The 17,685-nt window shown below is 43.6% G+C and overlaps 1 protein-coding gene across 12 annotated transcripts in view; it reads left to right on the top strand.

Annotated features, from left to right (window-relative positions):
* Window positions 1-223: 223 nt before the first annotated feature.
* Window positions 224-17,685, top strand: part of THRB (thyroid hormone receptor beta) — a 371,178-nt gene continuing 353,716 nt past the window's right edge. For 2 of the 12 annotated variants that reach the window (XM_073900899.1, XM_073900893.1), the window contains exon 1: window positions 224-777. The gene's annotated coding sequence lies outside the window, so the exon portion shown is untranslated. Of the gene's footprint in view, window positions 778-816; window positions 1,205-1,746; window positions 1,978-2,332; window positions 2,460-17,685 lie in introns of those variants that run through there. The other 10 variants (XM_073900912.1, XM_073900894.1, XM_073900911.1 and 7 more) reach the window with 7 other exon arrangements.

Here is a 17,685-nt window from a genome sequence, read left to right as displayed (position 1 = left end):
GAACCGAGGGGATTTAAGGTCCACGGAGTCTGGCCAGGAGGCCCCTCCCTCTCGCCAGGGAGCCTGGAGGTCTGCGACTTTCCTCGCTTGAAGCACCTGAAACACTGTGCATCCAGGCGTAGGCAACAGTTTCGGAATTCCTGACAGTTGTGGTTGTTAATGCTGTTAGCTAGGGTGGTGGCTTCTCGCCCCTTTCCGTGGGATGCTCACAAGAAACTGGAATAAATCACACGTCACCGGCTGGAAATCTGTAAAACTCTCCAATAAATCATCTATACATTGCTCAGACAGTTGAGGATACAAATCGTCATAGCTCTATCACATTTCTGTACGAATAAATGTGTATATTGAATAATGAAATAGGAATTGTTTTAATATTATCCATAAGAAAATAATTGTACTATGTCGTCAAAATAGTTTTGTTGCAACTATAACTTCGTACCGACTGCAGTTTAGCTTTTTGGGGACTCAGTATTTTTACAAGCATTCTTCCAGACCAGAATGCAGCTGCCCGCTTTATTTTCTCCCAGCCTAAACCCTTGGCTTTCAAGACTTGAGGTGGGGGTGGGGGAGGGCATTTTAGAAATTCATATTTGCCTGGGGCAGAACTCTTCAAGAGTATAAACGATTTTTGTCTTCCGGGTTTTATTTGTACATATCCAGGGCAAAGACTAATACGGCAGCCCTTCTGGAACCTGTGGAGTGTCTCCACTCTGCACACATCTCCCAGGATGTGCATAATTTTGCGGAGGGGTGTCTCGCTCAAAGGCAAGCCAGGTATTTTCCAAACTATCATAGGGGGTGGAGGGCACGGGGGCCGGGTGACGGTAAGGGAACTCCAGACCGCCCGGCCCATGGGAGGCCCCAGGAGGAGCCAGAGCGCTCTGTCGGCCCGACACGCGCCACAAGTGGTTTGGAGAAAGAGGGAGGAGCGCGGTGGCAGGGGCCGCGCTGGTCTTGCCGGGCGAAGAAAAGCCCGAGCTTCTGGAAGGTCCCCCGCCTCCTTGTCACTCGTCCCCCATTTCTTCCTTTTCTCCTACCAGAGGAATGACGCCCAAACCCGAACCTCGGTGCGCACGCCGCCGGGTGGGTGGACGCGCGGACACCCAACCCACCGCAACACTGCCACCCTGGGAAGGGCACCCTGGGTGGAGGGCACGGCCGGGACTGGGAGGAGAGCGAGCGCCCGAACCTGGGGAGGCAGGTGCGGAGGCGGCCGGCCCGGGGCGGTGTGCGCGTGGGCCGCGGGGTAGGGGTCCGCGAGCTCCGAGGGGCGGACACTTCTGGGCGCCGGCCCGGGGCCGAGCTGGGGGTGTCGGGTGCCAGCCGGGCGGCTCGGGGCGGTCGCGGCGGCGGGGCGAGCGGCAGGGAGGCCATTTCCTCGCTGCGCCCCTGGCGGAGCCGGCTTTGCTTGCTCTTGGCCGCCGCCGGCGCCGCCGCGGCCGCGCGAGTAGGACCGCCGCGAGGGTTGAAGGGGAAACCAGGTCACCGGTTCGCAGACGCGGCGCGGAGCCGGCGCCCCGGGCCCGGAGTAAGGCAGCGCCCGGGGAGCTGGCCGGGGCGGGCCGGGCGCGCGGGGGGCCCGGAGAGGCGGGGACACCGGTGCCCGGACCACACTCGCTTCCTACGCCTATAAAAGTGGAGTGGCCGGGGAGGGCCGGCGCGGCCGTGGCGGCGGCCGCCTCTCTTCGCCCAAGGAGTTGACATTTTGCAGGACTCGCGCGACGTCCCGTCGCCTGCGCTCCCCGGGACCCCGCCGCCGGGAGGAGGGGGCGGAGGAGGGTGGAGACTGCGGGGCTTGGCCAAGGAAGGCGCACATCCTCGGGCGGGCGGCCGTGACGCGGCGGGGATTAACTTTGCATGAATAATGTGAGTGCGCTTGGAAAGGAGACCTTCGGTTCCCCAGGCTCGGGGCAAGCGCCCGCAGGCTACCTTCCCCGGGCAGGGGTGCTCAACCCAACCGTCTCGAGGGCACTGGTAATTTGGCTAGAGGACTGCGTGGAGGCGGGGGCGTGTGGGGGAGGGGGGAAAGGAGGATGGGGCGGCAGTTCCAGCTGTCCAGAAGGGTGGGCAGGCTGGCGGCGGGGGTGTCGCGGAAACCTGAGAGGTGTGGGCGGCGAAGCCTGGCGCGCGGGCGGGCGGACAGGAGGGTGTGGGTGGGTGGGTGGGGGGTGTCAGCCGCCGTGTTACCTGCCTCCGCCGGGTTTCTGCACCCCGGGTCCGGGAGGAGGTGCCCCTCGTGCTCCGGCACCGCGCGGCCGCAGTCCGGGAGCCCCAGCGTGGGCAGTGGTGGAGCCGGGTGGCTGGGGGCACCCTCCAATCGTAGAGGCTCTGTTCCTCAAACCCCCAAGCCCAGCTGTTGACAGGCTCCTTATGAAATGGAGTTTGGCATCCTCAGCGCCGAACCGAGTGGAAGTTTCCATGATGAGGAAGTTCTGTGACACGGGGGTTCGGAAAAGGTTGGCAGACACCGGGGGGCGGGGAGCGGGGAGGCGGTTTAAAGGGACTGTGGGTCCCCCATCCCCCTTTTTCTTCCTGCTCCGGAACTCCGGGGTTTGGAAAGGAGAATAATCCCGAATGTTGGCGTGCGCTGCTGCGGGTGCCTGGCGACTTGGCTTCTCCCCGCCTTCTCAGGGACTCGGTGGCGATTTCGCTCGCCTCCTGGGTCGCGCTTCTCTGCCTTGCTCTTCTTTTGACGCAGCATCTTCCTCTGGGTCGCCTCGAGTTGGTTCTGGCAACCAGGAGTTGAGCCAGCTGTGTTCTCCCCCGCCCCGGCCTCCCGGCTCCCCGACCTCCTACGGAGGACTAAATTGGGGGAGGGTTTTTTTTTTTTCCCTACCCTTAATAGATCTCGTCCTTCTTAGCTGCGGTTGTCATTTTGGAGGAGGATTTCCCATTGACCACTGTTGGATTAATATTAGCGCTAATTCTTAAGCCTTCCTATTTGTTGGGGGGGGAGCATGGAGTGTTTTTCAATTTATTAAAGGTTAAACGTATAATTTTCCCCAAATAGGAAATTTTACAGAGAGGGTCTAGAAGCTTAACAGTTCATAAACTGAGTCAAAGAAAAAGGAAAGAGTTTACCTGAACAAACAAGTTCATACTCTCCACCCTCCCCTCTCCACGCACATTTAGAATTTGTGAAGATTCAAACATTGTGCCTAATCGTCAGTAAATAAATTTGAAACTGAGTCTTTTCTCTTAGCCTGATACTGGTCTTGGGTGCTAGTGAGATGCAGTTTTAAAGACCAGTTTTGAAGTTCAAAAAATTAAGCATTCCTTGGACAGTGTCTTAATCACAGAGCACAACAGTCTTTATAATGGTAAATATATTGAATCATGTAGACCTGTTGAGCAATATCTTTACATCATTTGGCTTTATTTTAGTTTAGTATGCTTATTGACATTTTAATAATATGTAGCACGCACTAGATTACAAAGTAATAAAAATTGCATTTTAGTCAAAATATTCCATGATTCATTCTGAAAATTCACAGTGACTGATCTGCTGCCTAATTCACTTCTGCTTACCTTTCTTATTCTGAAACAAGTCAGGAACTAAGAAACGTTAAAGAGAAAGGTATTTTGATGAAAAGTATTTTGAGCAGTGGATGTTTTCATGCCAGTTGGCTAAGGGTTTTAATCGAGTCTAACAGAAATTCAATAGTAAGTGATTTGTTTTGGGTATTATATGGGAAGGCATTGATGAACAACCATTTATTATTTGTACATGTTAAACTGATACTATCAGAATCTTATTTTTAATGAATTTCAAAGTTTTATATATATTGGAAGTGGGACCATCTGGTAGTAGATATGATTTGTTTTTCTTTTTTAGTGAGTGAGAGTAAGTGCTGCTAAATATAGCCAAAGAACTATTTTTTTAAATGAAGCAATTCCTGTTGGCATTATAATGCAAAGGCATAGTTTTATTGACATTGGAATATTGTTTTATGGAGTAACTGACCTTACAAGAGGAATAAACATTCCATTTCTCCCCTTTTAGATTCTTTATTCTGCTATCATAATGAATTAACTTCTTTTTAATCTAGCATTTTGGGGAAAAGGTGATTTCTTAAAATTTCCTTAAGAGAAGTGAAAGTTGTGGATTTCTTTTCTTTCCTGAGATTTTTGCAATTGTTTGAAGGAGGGCGTGTGTGGAGCCACAAATGGGATTGAAAGTTTGTTTTTTGTTTTTTGGAGTTTTTTAGTAAGCTCATCTTTTTGATGGAAATCCGAGTAAAGGTGATTGGTTTCTTTAGCTCCTTTTTATCATTCCAGTGTAAGATTATGTGTCACCTTCTTAAAAAGCCCTTCCATGACCACATGAGCCAAGGCAGTCCCTCATTCCTTCTTAGCACCCTCATACTGTTTTTAGTTTCTTTTTTTTTTCCCTCTGTCCTTGGTCTTATTTGCAGTCTGAATTGTCATTTCAGTTGGTACTTGAATACCTGTCTCCCCTGTCTACAATATAGAGTCCATGAGAAAAAGAGGCTTGACCACCTCTTTAACTCTTGATTCTCCAGCATCTTACACAGTGCTTGGCACACAGTTGGAGCTGGAGAAATCTTTGTTAAATAAATGAATGGTTGTGCCCAAACATTGTGTTCCTAAAAATACCTGACTAAGCATCCTAAGTGGGTACCAACTGGGTATGTCAAGACCTGTGTCTGTGTATGTCTGTGTGCCATGTATATATGGTTCAGTCTTTCTCTCTGTCTCCCCCCACACACTTTTTTTTTTTTTTTTCTGAGAAGAAAGCTAGTCCCATTCCATATAGTGACAATGCTGAGAGTTATTTCTGCAGGTACTTCCTGGGAGCATTTGCCTGGAGTACACAGAAATCCTCAGCAGCAGTTTGTCTTACACCTTACCTTGATTCCCTGAAGACATTGACCTTCAACTCCCTGGGTATCAGCAGAATCTTTATGAGTTCCAGAGGCATTGTCAGTGCTAAAAGCGAAATTCCAGGGAACAGACATCACTGGATGATAGCAGTGCCTTCTCACTCAGCAGGTTCTGGCAGTGCCTCTGGCCTTGACAGCCCTAAGGGGACCAAGGGCCTGTGGTGGTATAGCTGGTCTACAAAAGTAGCAGTTGGGGAAGGGGCAAAATGGGACTGTCAGGATATAATACAAGATTGAAAGGGCCCTTGGGGGTAGATTTGAAAATAACCTGCTGGTCACCCTGTGTTGTAAGTTAAGTCATTCAACTTTCCCCTTTGCGTCTTTTCACATTTTGATAAACAGATTCTAAACCAGATGATTGTGGGAAATACTGCATTTTCTGAGTTTTCAAGTGACCAAAGTGTGATACCCAAAGGGTCATCTCCAAATTAGCTATTCATGGAAACTCTTTTGACAATTGAGACAAAAAGGAAATCACAGTGGGTGATTATAGTGATTTGTTTTTGTTTACAGAGTATGGACTTTCAGAAATGTGTCTGCAAAAATGCATAGTAAAAATCCCACAAAATGATGACATTGGTAAAAACGGTAGGGGAAGGAAGATCAAAATTTTATAGAGGGGTAAAGATAATTAAACTGAAATCCTAAGTGTTTATTGCTTTGGACTATTTAATTTAGCTCTGAGCTTCTCAGTGGCCAAGTTAACAGAAAAAAAACAGGGTCTGGAGATGGCAGGTATGCATTAAAGTTGTAAGGATACATCACATAACGTTTGTAGAGGGCTTACCAGGTTGTCTGGCAACTAGTATATAATTCTATGAAATATCAAATCATGTAATGGCCAGTACTTGAACTTCAGTTCTACAGAAAATGAAGTAAAGTTCTTTATTTGGTCATCTTTTATGAGAATAACAAATGCAGAAGGGATAATGATGAAAAGAAGCTCAGTGAGAGTTTGTCCTTAGGAGCCTGAGCTACTGTGGTGCAGCAGTGGAAATTCTGGAATTGTCCCCAGTGCAAAAACAGAGCTCAGAAAACCTAGAGGAATGAATGGTTAACATGTTCTTCAGGCCGACTTTCTCAAATATCCAGCGTCTCAGCCAGGCTTTTGACTAGAGCAATCTGAGAGGACAGGACAGCCAGGTACTTGAAAATGACCCTATGGCCATAAACCCTCTGAACAGGTGATCTTGACACTTTGCTTTAGTCTGTATAGCTCTTATCACCCTGCAGGGCAGTTTGGGTTTTGTTTCCATTTGTCTCCCCCTCTAAACAGGGTTGAAGGACTATGGGTTTATTCATCCTTGACTCCCCAGCACTTAGCAAAGATTTGGACACATGGGCATAGGGAAACACTTGTTGGAAGACGGAATGGGAGAGGGAAAGGGGGTGGTGCTTCTCTTGCTCTTCTGATATTGGTATTAAGTGTCATCTTTGGACTTCATTTTGCCCAAAGTGAATATTTGTTGCCTGGCTTGAATTATATGTCTATATCACAGCTAGAAGGGCTTGTTCTAGTGTCTGAACTGGTTGAGCAATGGATGGCAAATTAACTTCTTGCTTTATTTACAGTAATTTTGATTATTTGACTTGATTTTTCATTCAGTCTACAAAAATTTGTGTACCTACTAGGTGCCTCATTCTGGTAGTCATTTTGCAGCTCAGTGTGCAGCCTAGTGACCTGTAAGACAATATGCATATATTAACACAAAGGGATCATGAAATGGTCTTCACTGTGATGGAACAGATATGCTTATTGGGCTCCTTCATATGGCCCCCTAGAGGAAATAAAGTTATTTTCATCTGAGGAAGTAATTGTTTTGTGGTTTCTATAGCCTGTGTGTATTCGTGTAAATTGCAGTAGGATTCTTTTGGTATCCAAGTGGTGTGGGATTGAATATATTTAGGCCAGTGAGTCTCTGATTAACGATGTTCACTCTTCACCTTAAGTTCCTAAATTTGTGAGTCAATTATGATGTTTAAGTAAGTTGGGGGGGGAGTATCCAAATCACTGAGTCACAAATAATGTATTTCCATATGCTTCTCTTAGCAATCCAGCCGACTGACAACTAGACTAATGCTCAGGTTGCTTGGTCCATACTGTCCTAATTTCAAGGGACTTTGGAGACTTTATGTGCTAGCGTTGTTCCTGGGCAGTACTATTTTTATTGAGTGAGAACCTGAGCTCTGCTGTGAACTTAGGTATCTTTTCCAAATGGCAAGTTAGGAGAGCCTGGAATTAGGACCCAGGAACCTTAACTCTGTGTCCCCAGGAGCTTATTGTAGCTTTCCCATTATGATGGTCAAATACTCTAACATATACATATCTGCATATAACACATAACAACACGTATTATAACGTGTAATGTGTATACAGCATTGTAACAGTGTAACGCATATACAGGTGTGTGTGCTGAGTGAGAGTAACATATAACAACTAGGAAAGGATTGATCCGAACTAAATTCCTCATTCGACTTCCTAGTTCCAAATGAGAGGCTTCATGGATCATGGTTTCTCTTCCATGGGCTTTATTCAGAAAGTCATGAGTGATAAGCTGATTAAAGTAAAAGCTTGGACAAAGGAATGCAAATTGACAGCAGGTATGTCTTCTTAATTCGGGAAATACACTTTTGTGACTCTTCCACAGGTTTCGGGAATGCTTGTGATGAGAAGAGTAGATAAGATAGTCATGGTTTTAGTGGCATGATGCATGCTCATGACATTCAGGAACCCATTGAATATTCTGACTCATAATGCACACTGTTCAGTGGTTCTCAAGATGGTTCAGATATACTTTTCCCCTTTACACTCTGTTTTCTCAGATTTCAACAATGCTTGCACAGAATAGGTGCTCGAAAAATAATGATTGACGACAACAATTATGACATTCCTGGGTTTGGGTCAACTTTTTCATATTTCTCTCCCATATGCATAAATGTGTCAGCAACTTTCATGTCTGTGCATGCAGAATCTGCCTCTGTGACAAGTGTGTATCATGTTCTTACATACAGTGAAAAAGACAGTGCTTGTCTCTGGCTTCAACTGTGGTTCCCAGGCCCAGCTTCCAAATCATAGTGAGAAATGCCACAGCCACACTAATGTCCCAGGCTAAAAACCCTGTCATCACTTTGAGTTCTCGTCCATACTCCTGAATATTTTGGCAGATCTTCATCTTATTTTACGTTTTACTTATTTAAATGGTTACTTATGCTACTCTGTGGTCAATTCTGTTTGGGAAATTCTGAGTTTAACGACTTAATGCAAGAGTTTTTCAGAGACTATGTTTATGCTAGCGTGCATTATGAATTCCAAGAGGGAGACCAGGTAACAAAACTTATTTGGTCACCATATTCTTTGTGTGTGTGTGTGGTGGGGGGGGTGTGTGTAAAAACTCAAACGGCTAAATTTCAGAGCAAGAGGTTGCAAGGAACAGTTCATGGCATTACACTTAAAAAAATTAGTCTCATTTGTTTTAAGCTCTGGCTACATTTTATAATAAGTGATAACTCCTAGAAACAGTATCAGTCCCCACAGCAGAACCCTGTTGCTTCTACACACAAAAAAGCCTATCAGTTTGTATTCAACACTAATTCATGTACCACTGTTGAAATGTTTTGCAATGATGCAAACATGCTAAATTGCTGTTACTTTTTAAATACTATAATCATAAAATGTATCTTTTCTTGACTTTATAGATATTAATTTACATAAGCCAGAGAATGGTTTATTTCTGCCATATGTGTTTTTGTTTACTTTTTTGAGTTTTCACCTAAGCTTCACTGTAATTTCTACTCTAGATCTAGAGATCTAGAATAATGTGTTTGTATCTTAATTGTAGCTACAGTAAGGGGAAGTATAAGGTTGTATATTCTTGTATTACTTGTCCTTTAATTTAAAAAAAGGAACCAGGGAAACCTTACACAGAAAAATCTTTTTAAAAACAATTTCAGTTATGGCCTATGTGGATGATGAACATATCAATTTATCCTGTAGTGTGGTAGTTGGAAGGGATTTGAAAAACATCTTGTCCCTCTGAGGCATCTCAAAAACAAAGCAAACAAAACAAAACTCTTAGGCATTTGGCTTATTAGTTTGATCTCACACTCCATAGCTTCATAAACATAAGGTGTTGTTAAGGTGAAGGCATCCTCTGAATGTACACTACATGCATTCATTTGCTGTTAGTTAAGAATATATGTTTGGATTTATCTTTATCGAGGTTGCCACAAAAATCAAGCCTTAAAATGAGTAAACTTTTTTTTTTTGTCCTGGAATCTGTCCATCCTTCCATTCCTCCATTTTTCTATCTCTCCATCTGACCTCTATCCCACTACCCATCATCCGTCAATCTCCATCACATATGCATTGGACATCTGCTGGGTGCCAAACTCTGTTGTAGGTGTGAAGATACCATGGTGAACATTTAAAAATCCTTGCTGTGGAGATGCTCAGAGACTCCTGGGGCAATCCACAAAAGTTAATTTAGTATGTAACAGTGTTTCTCCACCTCAACCATTGGCATTTGGGGCCAGATAATTCTTTGCTATAGAGGCCTACCCTGTGTATTGTAGGATGCCAAGTAGCATCACTGGCCTCTACCCACTAGATATCAATAGTTCCCCCCATACTCCAGTTGCAGTAATCAAAAATGTCTCCAGATATTGCCAAATGTCTTGTGGAAGGCAAAATCGCCCCTCCTACAACCCACTGGTGTAAAGACCCAGGTCTATGAAGTGAGAATGTGTGGATTTATAGCCTGACTTTACCTGGCTTTGTTGCATGTACTCAGTTTCTTCATTACATGGGATCATGTAGCATTTGACCCACAGTTAAATGTTCCTAAATATTAGCTATTGTAGTGGTGGTAGAATTAATACTTTAACAGGCAATTATAATATTGATAAGTTCTATGATGGAGTAAGTACCATGTGCAGTGGGTACCCAGAGTTGGGAGTGGGGTGAGTTCAGTAAGAACTAGGCAGTAAGAACACCATATACCAACGTACGAAGTGGGGTAAAAGTATGAAACCTTTGGGAAACTGCAGACAGTTGGATCTAATTCATGTTCAATGGACAATAAATGAGGTTGTTGGAACAGGTTAGAGTCACATGGTGAAGACTTTTCTGGCCACAGTAAAGAAGATAGACTTTGTCTTAATAACATGAAGAAACTAAAGAATGCTCAGCGAGTCAGATTTTCATTTTAGAAGAGGTCTTTGGGATAAGTTTTGAATGGGAAAGAGATTGGAAATGATGAGCCCAGTTAGAGACTCTTGGAATAATCCATTGAGAGATGAAGGCTGTTGGAACTCAGGCAGTTATATGTTGCTGCAATGTCTTTGGGAACAAATTTCACTTTTTCCAAGATGTGGCAAAATTTTTCTAAGTTAATTCCAATAATGAATATTTTTAGCAAGATGGCTCTACATTTGGGAGAATTTCAAGTTTAATTTGAAAGCAGATTACATGATAGATTCTCTTTAGAATGTTTTCAAATAAAGCTTAATTTAAAGACCATCTCACAGCCTATTCATAGCTGAATATTACTCACGGGTTTCGCTGCTATTGTATACATATGTCTACAGTTCCCAGTCAGACAGAAACATCCTTCTGCACAGCTACATTGAATTATCATTGACATTGCTGTGTTCAGATTCATTATTTAGGATTAAGTATTGATTTTCTGACTGATAGGGATTTTATTTTTTTAATGATCAAAATTAGAGGTGGATGGTGAAGATGAATGAGTGAATGGAACATTATGGAAATACCACCACATTGAGAATAAAAACATTTTGGACAAGTCTCTTGATTTATCTGAGTTTTAATTTCCTTAGTCATAAAACAGTTAAGATTTATCTAGACAAATTAGGTAATCTCAAAGTTATCCTTAGTGTAGGGGCTGGCAAAAATTTTCTGTAGTAGGCCATATAGTATTTTCAGCTTTTCAGGACATACAGTCTTCACTGAGACTGCTCAACTGTGCTGTTGTAGTGTGAAAGCAGTCAGAGATGCCACATGAATAAACGGTCATGGCTGTGTACCAACAACTTTATTTATAAAAACAGAAGGTGGGTTGTAGTTTGCTAACCCTACTAGCCTGGCAGGAGTACAATAGAAATATAATGTGAGCCACACGTGTAGTTTGAAATTTTATTGTAGCCACATTACAAATAAATAAAAAGCAACCAGTGAGTTCAGTTTCAATAATATATTTTATTTCACCCAATATGTTCAAATTATTACTAACTTGTAATCAATATAAAAATATTAATGAGAGGTTTTACTTTTTCACATTAAATCTTCAATATCTGGTATGTATTTTACACTTGCAACACATTTCAACTTTGACTAGTTACATTTCAAGTTGGCTAGTAGCTGCTGTAATTGGACAATATGACTTTAGGCCTTAAAATGTATTTTATCAAATTCCATGCAAAAATAAGTTATATGCATTATTTCAAGTGATTGAGAAAATTTCCTTTTTTTTTTTTTTTTTTTTTTTCCCGCCACATATGTAGGTTAGGAAAACACTTCACTTTGAGATAAAGAATGGCGGCACCTGGGTGGCTCAGTCAGTTAAGCGTCTGCCTTCAGCTCATGTCATGATCTTGGGGTCCTGGGATCGAGCCCCGCATTGGGCTCCTTGCTCAGAGGGGAGTCTGCTTCTCCCTCTGCCCCTCCCCCTGCTCGTGGTCTCTCTTGCTCTCTCTCTCAAATGAATAAATAAAGCTTTAAAAAAAGAAATAAAGAACACACAGTGGCTAAAACAGTTTATTTTTCACTCATGTGCAGTTGAAAACTCTTGTTCCTGATCGATGGGTGGCTATGCTCGGTAGCCATTCAGGGGAGTCTCAGTTCCTTTGGTCTTGGGCTCCTCCATCTTCCATTCATGGCTACCAAGATCATGTCTTCATTGCATCGGACCACTGGGAGGGAATGAGAGAGTGGAGAAGCACACTGGCTTCTTCACTACCTTGGCTTGACAGTAACACAAAACCATTTTGCTCAGATTCTTTACTGATGAGAACAAATTGCGTGTCCCCTCCTACACGAAGCGGGATGGGAACAGTAGTCCCAACTTTACAGCCGCTGTCCAGTGATGAATCTCTGCTGGGGAAAGGGGAGCAAGAATTATTTGGTGGTCAGGGAGCTGTCTTTTCCATACCGTGCTACTCTGTTTTTTTAATTCTCATGTGGCCTTCATCACGTCACATTCCATCACTGTCTTGTTACTTTTGGAGGCATTGACAAGTGATGAAAACATCTTGACAGCCATGAGGTAACCCATTTCTATTTTTTGGTGCAGGACCACCCTCCTGTCTGACCTAATTCTCTTTCCTCATTTCCTTCTTATTCGTAGGGGGTCATCTTCAATCTTGCTGGACCTGACTTTTCCTGGTAGTCTTTGACCACCATTTTTATGTCCTTGATACATTTATGTGGATCATAATATGCACATAACATTGGGAGTTTGCCGATCACTCCTGATATTTCTGGCACATGATTAGAGTGCTAATTTTTTAAAGGAAACTAAAATTTAGAGTAGAAATATCAGGGAGCAGGGGCCAGAGCTGATTCTTGACAGAGAATTGACAGTGTTGACAGAGGTACTGAAGCCATTTTCCTGTAATCATTTTACAGAACTTCAGTCTGTTTAAATAAATGACTCATTATCTAATATCTTGACTAATAATATCAATTTTCCTATTATTTATCCTACTTGTCGTTGCTTACTGCAATGGGACCCCTCTTTTTTTTAGACAAAAAGAGTGTTTGCTTGTTTTCTCCCCAAATTAAAAACGTGCTTTATCAAATATTCAGCGTGTTCTATAGAAGTGCCTCCTGCGAAGGAAATGTAAGAGGGGCATGAATAATAAAGGTGAGGTAAGTGAAGAGAACAAAGAAGGCTTTTCCTTCCAACTAGGCATATTTTACCTTTCTGAAAACCTTATTATTTAATTATTATTAAAATGTCTAATTCTATGAAGTAAGGAAATGCAAAGCACACATACATTTTAGATTATTAAGAAATAAGGTCAACCAGTGGTAAGAAGTATCATGTTGAGGACATGTAAAAGAAAAAGAATTGTATCCCTTTAAATTAGCCTGGGTAAGGTTGTCTTCGACTCCACAGGCGTCTTCTAATAAAATATTTTGCAGTGCTTTTGAAAATTCAATTTTGCAATATTAAGAAGTTAATCCTGATAAATGCCTCTCAGGTAGAGAATCCAGGTAATTAATTCTTGATGTTCCATAATAGGGAAGAAATAATTCTCTGAATAATCCCTTACTTGTTACTGGCCCATCACGGGGGTCTCTGGGGCTCAGGGTGACTCACAGTGTGGGTGCCAGTAATGTCTTATTTTAAAGTCCTGTCACAGGGCAGGGAGAAGAAACCCTCTCCCCCCCACCCACACACACCGCTTATTGGCCAAGTGTGTTGTGAAGAGGAGAAAGCTGAGGGTTCTGGGTCCTGGATTGGTTGAGAGATGAGGCACTGGCGAGAGAGACCAGGATGTGGGGTGCTGGACATCCATACAGGTGTTGAGTTGGATATCTGGCTTTGCCCCTTCTTAGCTGATGGTCTCTCCTGCAAGCTACTTAACTGCTTTGAACTTCAGTCACGCCATCTGTGCAGTGGAAAGAATCCTGGTTACTTACACCACAGCATTGTGGAAGAGATCATGAGAGAGCATGATTATTAACTGCTTTGCCAGTACATGTTGCCTTGTGAGTGCTTAATACGTGGAAAATAATTTTTGTTATCATTTTATTATTGCAAAAATTATAACATCAGTTGTGTTCAGTACACCTACATCCTGGAGATCTAGAGCATTATTATCCAAAAGGCCAGAAATAAAGAAAGAGACCCAGGAGTTACCGTCCGAATTTCCAGAATCATTTTGCATCATTAGTTATTCTTTATTTAGTTTTATGATGTGTTTATTGGTAACATTCTCCTTTTTATAGATGACCTAGCATTTTTCAATCTCAAGAGATATGTTCTATGGTCAATTGTTGAAGTTAGTGAACCCTCAGTTTTTGAGGAAAATAAGAATAATAGATGTTTAGTTACCTGCCCAGGACTCCAGCCTCTTGAACACAAATTTGACTCTCCTGCTTGTAATGAATATAATGCATACGCTGAGTATCTCACTTCCTTTTTTACCTAGCTGCTATGCCCCTCCCTTATTCTGATACGTTTCTAGTGTCCACATTCAAACTTCTTCACTTAAAATCCATTCTGTATTTTTCCCTGCTTCTGTTTTAACCCAGCTTCCCAAAATCCTTCATTCAAGGAGCTCCCGAAATCCTGCCCTGATTAATTAAGATTGAGACCTAAATTCTCTCTAGTTCTGCCTTGCTGACACATGCCATTTCAATGACAGGTTTTCTCACCCCCTTGTCCAAGGTAATATTACATAGTTAGTCACTTACTATATATATTTCTTCACTGTCCAGTGTCCAAACCTCATATCAGTCAGTGAAATAGACATTTCTCTGCTAGATTTCAAGTTCCAAGAGGGCAGGGACTGTGTGTTGAAAAAGTTTAGTGGAGTCTACAAAGTAGGCCCAGAAAGTAGGTGCTGAGTAATGCTTTCCTGCTATTTTGACCAACCACACGTAGGCTGTTTTCATATAATCAGGATGAATCTAATTTTAAAATGAACAACCGTGTGTCCTCAGATGAACCAGAATATACACTTACAAGGCCCTGCTGTCCTGCATTATAAATAAGGGAATAGGTTGTCGGGCAGGAAAAAGCTCTGCTGTCCCTTTTCACTTAAAAAAAAAAAAGCTACCCGCACATAAGAACTGAGATAGAAGATCTTTCCATCTCCTCAACTAAGCTGACAAGAAATCAGGGCCACAAAGTAGATGCTCTCTGCAAAGGTGAAACCCAGCAAAAACGCATAATCCAAGAAGAGTGACTGCTGAGGATTTGTAAAGAGTGGCTTCTGAGGATGTAAACATCCGTAAAAATGGCTTACTGTAGATAGACCCAGAGCTTGGCAGCCTGATTCCTCAACTTGTGTAACAGCAAGGAGTTCCTTAGGTGATGGGTTCAAGTTTCTGCAGGGACAACATTCTGAGACGTGACCCTGGCACATGTTGCTGCTGTGGCATCTTTCACAACACCTAGCTTTTGTGTGGACTTTTTCTGTTCCTCAAGATCGTAGTGTCTGAGTTCCCAATGCATGGAAGATAAGTGATTTAAATTGCCCTGAGCAGGTTTACAATTCTTTTCTCTTCTTTGTCTAGCAGGGTTTTGAAATAACTGTCTCATTTTTGCTCTTTTGTGATTGTAAATCCCAACTGGTGATTCATTAAATTTTCATTTGAACCATGGCAGTGGTTGCTGTCCATCTTTGCCTCTTCCCAGTGCTAGAGTAAGACCCCCTCTCAGAATCAGGTGTTGCTACCTAGTTGAGTTCTTGCAGAAGTTTGACTTGTAAGGGCATTTGAAACTAACAGGGATTATGTTTGCATTTCCCTCCATCCTTAAGCAAAAGATATGGTTTTGTTTATTCTCTCAGTGGGAGAGAAAGGAATGTGCCTGGGGTTGTGTTTCTGATGGTCTGAAAGAAGTGGGACCAGAGCCTGCAGCTCAGAGGAACCCAGTGATTCTGTGCTCAGGACCTTAAGGATGGAAAAATCGGTCCCTCTAAAACAGAAGACTCTTTTATCAGAGGCACCTGAGGCTCAAGTGGCTGCCAGCCGGATATTCCTTCAAAAGACTTGCCATAAGAGTTCTATTCCCAAAAGCAGATCCTAAGACGAAAATTCATGTGCAAATTATTTTAGGAGGAAGATCAAGAAAACACCAATAGGAGATGGGTAAGTCAGCCAGGTCAGGGACAGTAGCCAATAAGGTGGCGTGATCAGGGGCGCCTGGGTGGCTCAGTCAGTTAAGCAACTGCCTTTGGCTCACATCATGATCCTGTGGTCCTGGGATGGAGTCCCACATCGGGCTCCCCCTGCTCAGTGGGGAGCCTGCTTCTCCCCCTCCCTCTGCCTGCCACTCCCCCTGCTGGTGCTCTCTCTCTCTCTTTCTCTCTCTCTCTGTCAAATAAGTAAATAAAATTAAAAAAAAAAAAAGGTGGCATGATCAAACCAGTTACCACTGTGGGTACCTGAAGCTTAGTCTCCCTGGTGAACTCTGGGAGACAGTGTGGAACATGTGTCTCATAGTTACCCCACCCATGATGCAAGAGAGAGCATATTTATTCACCAACACCTGTCAGACATTAGTTGAGGACTGCCTCCAGAGGCGATTGATGCCCTGGTATTTCAGGACTGCCACTTGGGCAGCCGTGAGCACACCTCCAGACAAAGGAATGCAGTTTTTGGCAGTCAGAAGACAAGCTGGTGGGCCCTGACGTGGTGCCCATGGGTAGAGGGTCAGGGCACCAGCAGCCTCTACTACACTTAAGCCTTTCTAGTCATTGGCATATTACCATGCGGGGTAGCCTATATCCCCATTTCCACCCCAGGATCACTGGTCTCCTTTGCACTTCTGCTTGGTTCTCAAGAGGTCAAAACTGCCTTGAGCTGATGCAGTGGAGCTGACCCCACCAGCATTTGGTCTAGGATTGACCAATGAGAAGGATCCATTGAATCAGGAGGTACAGCGAGATTTCCCACCCTCTTGCTCAGCCCCATCGTCTCTCTCCCACACTGTCTTCATGCTAAGACCTTACTCTTCACCTGAGTTAGCCTAGTGGTCCTGGTGAGCACATTCTTTCTCCTGATCGCTTCTACTCCTGCCTCTGCCATGCCTCCCCCCACCCCCCGGAGCTGGGTTTCTCAGCCTGGGTAGGATGGACAGTTTGGGGCAGATAATTCTTTGTTTGGGGGAGCTGCCCTGTGTATGGTAGAATGTTTAGCAGCATCCCTGCCCTCTACCCACTCGATGCCATTAGCATTCCACTCTCGAGTTGTGACAATCAAAACTGTCTCCAGACATTGCCAAGTGTCCCCGGGGAGGCATAACCGTCCCCCGTGAAAACCGCTGCCTCAGACCTTAGTTCCAAATCTTAATCCCACCCTCCCCTGTCCTCATCAATTATAGATATCCATTTATGAGGATCCTAGTCCTAACGGGAGGGGTCAGGAGAGACATTCCAAAATCCGGGAAATGTGAATATTCTCCTCCGTTGACTCCGATAGACCTCCTACTCCACCATGCCACGCCCTACTCTAACCGGGAATTCACAATCACTGTCCTGGTCTGTCGGCCTCTCTTTTTTTCGTCCCCTCCTTTCTCTTTTCCCTACTTGCATTGTGGACAATTGCAATTTGGAAGATGCCACTTTTCATTTCTGCCCCCTTCGTAAAAGCTCTTGCTCAATTCAATAGAGCAAACACTGATGGCAAATCAGTGAATAAAGTATATAGTAAGATGTTACATGTTATTTTTAAAATTATGTCCATCCGTTCATTCTCTTATCAGACATTTTTCCAGCACCAAATGTGTGTCAGGTTTATACTCAGTACAGCGGTGAGCAACACATTCCCTGGTCCCTTCAGATAGGATACACAAAATGATAACGCAAAAGACAGCCTCATCAAAATGATGAATATTTTTATTTTATCAATACATGTATGCCCTAAATTCTGGAAGCTGGAAGTGCAGAAAGCCAGGATTGTACCAGGAACGGTTGTAATTACTGGTGCAGTCTTCCCTACTTTGGGAATTCTACCTCTGTGGTTTAGAAGTAGGACATTATGCTTTGAATTACAGGACTTATTTCTGTCCCATTCACAAATATT

This window comes from Callorhinus ursinus, unplaced genomic scaffold, assembly GCF_003265705.2.
Source record: "Callorhinus ursinus isolate GAN/ISIS: 27379988/994484 unplaced genomic scaffold, GSC_fseal_2.0 scaffold1, whole genome shotgun sequence".
Lineage (NCBI taxonomy): Eukaryota > Metazoa > Chordata > Mammalia > Carnivora > Otariidae > Callorhinus > Callorhinus ursinus.
Note: the sequence above shows the minus strand (reverse complement) of the source record. Positions and strands in the feature narration are given on the sequence as shown.